Below are 6,031 nucleotides of genomic sequence, written 5' to 3' on the forward strand. Positions count from 1 at the left end.
TACCATATACCTTAAGCAATGCTCTCTATATCAGGGTATGGTCACCCTGGGGTATGTACAAAATGATTTATTGAGATGTCAAAATATTAGCATTTTTATTAATATTTGGCTATCCCATCCTTTTAAATGTCTGTTTATATTTAAATAACATTGTTTATAATGGTACATGTATATAATTAATATAAAAAAACATACTGGGGATGTATGCTCAGGGTTTTTGTGTGTGTGTGTGTGTGTGTGTGTGTGTGTTGTGTGTGTGTGTTTTACTGACTGGATACATCATGTTTAGAGACAAGCATTTTAAACAATTAATATTTAAAACCCTTTCTTACCTGAGGATTGAGCCCTGTAAAAATGGGTTGGTGTCTTGGGACAGGTACTCAGAAGAGCAGCCAAAAGGAATATTTAGAAGGTTCAGGAGATAAAAATGTTTTTGTGTTTGATTATTCCGACTAAATACAGGGACATACATGCCTAGGTAATCACATACTTTCTCCTATTTAATGCCCAAGTCCCAACAATGACTTTAAAATGTAATTATTTTAAGCCCTCAGGTAGAGAAGAACGATGCAGGCATGTTGAGAGTTTGCCTGTCCGGGATCAAGTCGGGTGGGCTGAGGTGACGTGGAGCTGGGCATGGACAGGGTTTGCTGTCGCCTGGAAACCTGACATCTAACAGGGTAGGATATAGGCTCTAACAGTGCTTCTGAAACTCTGGCAGTTTGATTGAGTCAATCAATATATAATGTCTCTAAGCCTCAAGGGGATCACACTTGAATGAAATTTAATCAGTGATATTAACTCATCTAAGGCAGGAATGGTTCTGATGGAGAAAAGTGGAAAGCCTGGAAAATTGAGATTCAGAAAGTGAAGGTCTGCCTGATTTTTTAGTGAGTACTGCTCCATTAAGGAAGACTCTAGATTGGGGAGATAAAAACACAAGTGTTAATTTAGCTTTATTAGAAACTCGGTGTATGAGAGACTGCCACCGCCACCACTGTACTGCCTGAGAGCTTCCATTTCATACTTAGAAGCAACTTCCTGCTGAAAAAATGTGGATTCTCAACAATCTTGCTAATAAACAACTCAAAGTGTTTGATCACTATTGTGTGTCAGATACCGTTCTGGGTGCTTTATATGTATTAGCTCATTTAATTTTTCTGCACTCTGGAGCAGAAGCTGTTATTAGCTCCATTGTTGAAATGAAGGAACTTGGTTCCATAGAGACTAAGAAACGTGCTCAGTGCAAAATTGCTAGTAAGTGGCAATGCTGGGATTCATAGTGGGGCACTCACAGCTTAAAAATCTGACTTCTTAATCATTCTGGTTAAATCTGGAACAAAAGAAGCCTTGGAAAGGAACGTGGGTACTTAATCACTGGAATAATGTGACCGATGTTTTAAATTAATGAGTGGTCTTTGAGGTATTGCGATCAGAAGTACATAGATCAGTCTTGTGGAAAGTCAGTTAGCAGGACGTCGTCACAGAGAGACTGCACTCTCCAGTTTACGAAGGCCCCCTGGTTTTTGGACCTGAAAGCCTGGGGATTGACTCTGAACTATATGGACTACACGGGGATTAACCCTCCTGAGTAAAAACACCACCAGGGTCATCCCATCAGCAATCCAGCCTCTGCTCTAGGGAGCTTCATTAGAAATGCCGATGCGAGTATGTCCTATAAATGTGGTTTCTACAGCAGGTAATTTGGGATTTTTTAAAGACTTCATTGCATTCTTCTTTTATGTGAGCTCATATGTCTCCTCGTTCATTCTGACTTCTGCCCCAATCTTATATACTATGTCTGAGAAATCAAGGTTATCTCTTAAAGTGACCAAGTTACTCATAGAGTAATGTGGTAAAGAACAACTGTAGGATTTTTGTTCTGTTTTGTCCATTTCTAGCACTCAAACATATTTTGAAAAGTCAAGTTGATTATTTGGTAAACTCCCAGTTGTGTTGGGCCAGTTCTTCTTTCTGGAAAATTACTCCTGAGAGCTGGCTTGTGTCAATTCTTACAGGCAGGAACATCTGTTAAACTATTTTCTTCTTGGCATTTACAAAAATAGCTTTTGAGTTGTTGTTATGGTAGTTTTAAAAGTAGCATATTTTCGGGGCGCCTGGGTGGCACAGCGGTTAAGCGTCTGCCTTCGGCTCAGGGCGTGATCCCGGCGTTGTGGGATCGAGCCCCACATCAGGCTCCTCTGCTATGAGCCTGCTTCTTCCTCTCCCACTCCCCCTGCTTGTGTTCCCTCTCTCGCTGGCTGTCTCTATCTCTGTCAAATAAATAAATAAAATCTTAAAAAAAAACCACAAAAGAAAACAAAAAAAAAAGCATATTTTCTTCTTATTCTCTTCTTTCTCCAGAAGCTGTCTCAGGTCATCCTGGCCCCATGGGCCATGGCAGTTTTTTGTTTTTGTTTTTGTTTTTTTGTAGCTCTTCAGCTGCCTTCAGGCTGGGACGATCATCTGCAGGTCTGTAGCCATCGATTAAAACAATGAAATCTAATCAGGGCTGAAACCTCATTTCCATCTAGCCCTCCAGTTGTCTCCTATTTCTCACTTACCTAGAAACTTCTCATGTTGAGCACAGTTCAGTCTAACAAGCTTTTCCTTGATACTTTCTCTTGTCTACATATTTTTATTCGTTTCTTTCCTGACTATGCTGGTAGTTGACATTTGCCTCCCCCGACTGCCGTATCAGTCCGACCAAGCAAGCTGCTCTCCTATTCTGACTACTTCCACTAATTGCTTTTGGGCACCAGAGTGACTGCTTTTCTGTCTGCTGTATTATTAAAGAATTAATTTCCCTCTGGCTTCTTGTACCCGATACAGTTAATCCAGTGGGATTTTTTTTTTTTTAAAGAGGGAAGGATAAAAAAATAATAACAAATCTTTCTAATTCGAAAAAAAAAGGTTAAGAAAGGAAGATTAAAGGAAGAGGAAATCAGTTGATATCAGAAACTCAGCTGCTTTCCAAATATTTTTAGCTTGTACTCACTTCGGCAGCGCATATGCTAAAATTGGACCGATACGGAGATTAGCGTGGCCCCCGCACAAGGACAATACACAAATTTGTGAAGCGTTCCAAATGTTTCTATCTCTTCTCTACAGAATATAGTGAAAGGCCATTTACTGTTACCTACCAAGGAGAATAGAAATAATTAAATGAATAATACTTTGTTTAGTTTTCTAGTTTTTATTGATGGATAATTGTAAGACCTAATATGTTGATTACGAGTGTATATTGGCTCTGGAAGTATTGACCGTATCTGCATCAAAGCTATCAAGAAATAAAATCTCATCATAGGGACTAAAACATTTGCATGGAGACAATAGGGGCTCAAAGAAGTGGTAGCACCCTAGTTAAAATAAATGGCAAGCCTCAATGTTAGATGTTAGCTTGACTTTAATTTATGAAGTTGCTATTTGGTTTCTTTTTTGGGTCGTGATTTTATATAAAAATGCAGAAATAAAGGTAGAGCAGTATGGTCATATAATATCACCTTCTTCTCCAGAAGCTAGAGGCAATTTTAGGATAATAAAAACTTCATCCTCATACTTTGAGTGGGTAGGATGAGGATGGGTAAGATGACTTTTTTTTTCCTTTTTCTAGAAATGAGAAAATTAAAATAGAAATACTCTGTGGGTTCCCAAAGTCTGAATACCACTGTAAGAAGTTGCTCTTCTTTAAAATATAATTCTCATTATTAAAAATCGCCATAATTTGAATGCCCAAATGGGGTAAAAAAAAATACCATTTTTGGTCAGAGAAAATGTATTAAGGTATATATGGCAAGTGCATAGGAGAGGAGTTTACAGGAATTGGGTAAATTAAAGGTACGTTTGCTGAAGGATTCCCTACATTTACACTTCAGCTCTGGGATTCAGTGAATCGTAAGTCTTCAAAGTTTGGTCCCTTCCTTGTACCCTGTTGACTTTCCAGAGACTTCTAAAGTGGTGTTAAGCCCAGATCTTCCTCCTCAGAGCAGCAATCTCATGCAGAAAATGCCTGTCTCCCATTCTTTCTCTTAAGAGTAAACATCCTTAATTATTTTAAATGTGGTTGTTAAGGGCTACTGGTCCCATTGGGAATTTTCTGATACATTTATGTGGAGCCTATTTCATAGAGATCTATGTTGTCTTATGAGGAACAGATTGTTAACACAAATGATTCACTATCTAACGCTGAAATGTCAGACATCTGTAGCAGATTGACGAGGGGAAGACTTAGGGATATGAGAGCTTGGCGGTATTTTAAATCAAACAAATAACCTCGTTGGACTAACTGTGCATGCTTCCTATGACCAACTGAAACTGTACTGGTTCTAGAAAGTGATACTGTGCTGAATCATATTCAGAACTGTGGCAAATTATTATGTTAATAATTCCAAGTGAATCTTGCCTCCCGTTATCCATGTCCCTGTATAGTCCTCTTCCGCAGTCACTGTGGGCTCAATCATGTGACTTGATTGGGCCAGTGTGTCCTCAGCAGATATAAACACAGGTAGGATCTTGTGTTTGCACATTGTGGTTTCTCTCTTGAAGCCCAGGATACCCAAGATAGCCTGCTTCATAAGCCAGGTAGAGCAAAACCAAGGCGCTCTGATCGACAGCACCAGTCAGCTGCCAGCATGTGGCCAGATGGGGTCAACCAGCCTCCAGCTGACTTGCCAACTGATTGCATCTGCATGAATGAGTCAAGTCAACTAGCACAAAGCCAAGACCACCTCCTCCGATGGGGTTCTGCCTAAATTGCCAGTTCAAACAACTGTAAACAGATAAATGGTTCTTGTTTTAATCCAGTAAGTTATGGAGTGGTTTGTTTCTCAGCTCTCAATAACCAGTGTCTGCTAGAAAGTGCATTTGTGATTTACACCAAACTGGGTAACTTCTTGTCACAGAATCATGTTGGGTAAATGACATTCTCTGAGAATCAGTTGGCTAATAAAAAAATAGGAATAATGTTAGTATTCTTCCGTTTATATATATATTTTAAACTTAGGTCATTTAGTTCACTCCTTTTCCAGCTACAGCGACAGATACTTGTGGGATTAAAGGACTTGCTCAAAGTTGCAAAAATTACTAGGAGGCAGAAATTGAATTAGCTTTCTTTTATATAAGTAATAAATATTTTAATCTTAAATGATATGGGATAAAAGGAGGGTAATTTGCATTAAAAAAAGCAAAAACATAAAATACCCAGGATTAAACTTGACAACAAAGGAACAACACTAATAACAGGCTTTGTTGGAGGATGTAAAAGAAGACTGGAGAGCATAGACAGGCCTGCCAGTTTTCTGGAAAGACATGATATTGTTCAGATGCCAATTATGTCCAAACCCATACATTGAATTTCAACCAGCACTCTACATTCTTGTTGCTGTTGCTAGAACCTGAAAAGCTGATACTGCAGCTCATCTGAGAGGAAAATGACTGAAAATGGCCACGGACTGTGGTTAGAAAATAGAACAAGAAATTTATGAAAAAGATAAAAACATTGGAAAAATAAACTGTGAAGCTATTGTAATTGAAATCGTGTGGTCCTGGCATCTTCACTCATATAGCATTGTTGCTTTCTATTCCATTGAGGAGAAGTAGAAGCAATTAGAAAAGAATGTCCATATGCTCTTTCTGTTACATTTGTCAGCCTATCTGTGTCTGAATCTAGATGCTTTGTCTCTTCTCCTGACACCATGAACAAACAGTTCATGTTTGTTTCCAATACCAACCTCTGCATTTTATAGCACATCCTGGCTCCTTTTGCCTGTCATACTTTGCTTTGACAATGATCTCTTCTCTTGCAACATCCATTTTTCCCTGCTCCACTGGATTATCTACCAGTATACAATAGTGCTGTTATTTTTCTTGGTTTAAAAAAAAAGTAGGGGGGAGGAGGGGTCTCCCTTGACCCCTTTTTCTCCTCCAGTTTCTACTCTATTTTTTCTTTTAGCAAAACACTTCTTAAAGAAATGTCTGTAATCACTCATTTCACTTTTCTTCTCTTTCTCTCCAGAAATCATTGCAGTCTTTG

General features: G+C 38.8%; 1 non-coding gene across 1 annotated transcript; it reads left to right on the top strand.

Moving 5' to 3' along the window:
• Positions 1-2,990: 2,990 nt before the first annotated feature.
• On the top strand, positions 2,991-3,094 carry LOC121105989. The gene has a single exon (XR_005838717.1). It is a non-coding gene; the product is annotated as a U6 spliceosomal RNA (small nuclear RNA).
• The last annotated feature ends 2,937 nt before the right edge of the window (positions 3,095-6,031 follow it).

This window comes from Ursus maritimus, unplaced genomic scaffold (assembly GCF_017311325.1).
Source record: "Ursus maritimus isolate PB19 unplaced genomic scaffold, ASM1731132v1 scaffold_3, whole genome shotgun sequence".
Lineage (NCBI taxonomy): Eukaryota > Metazoa > Chordata > Mammalia > Carnivora > Ursidae > Ursus > Ursus maritimus.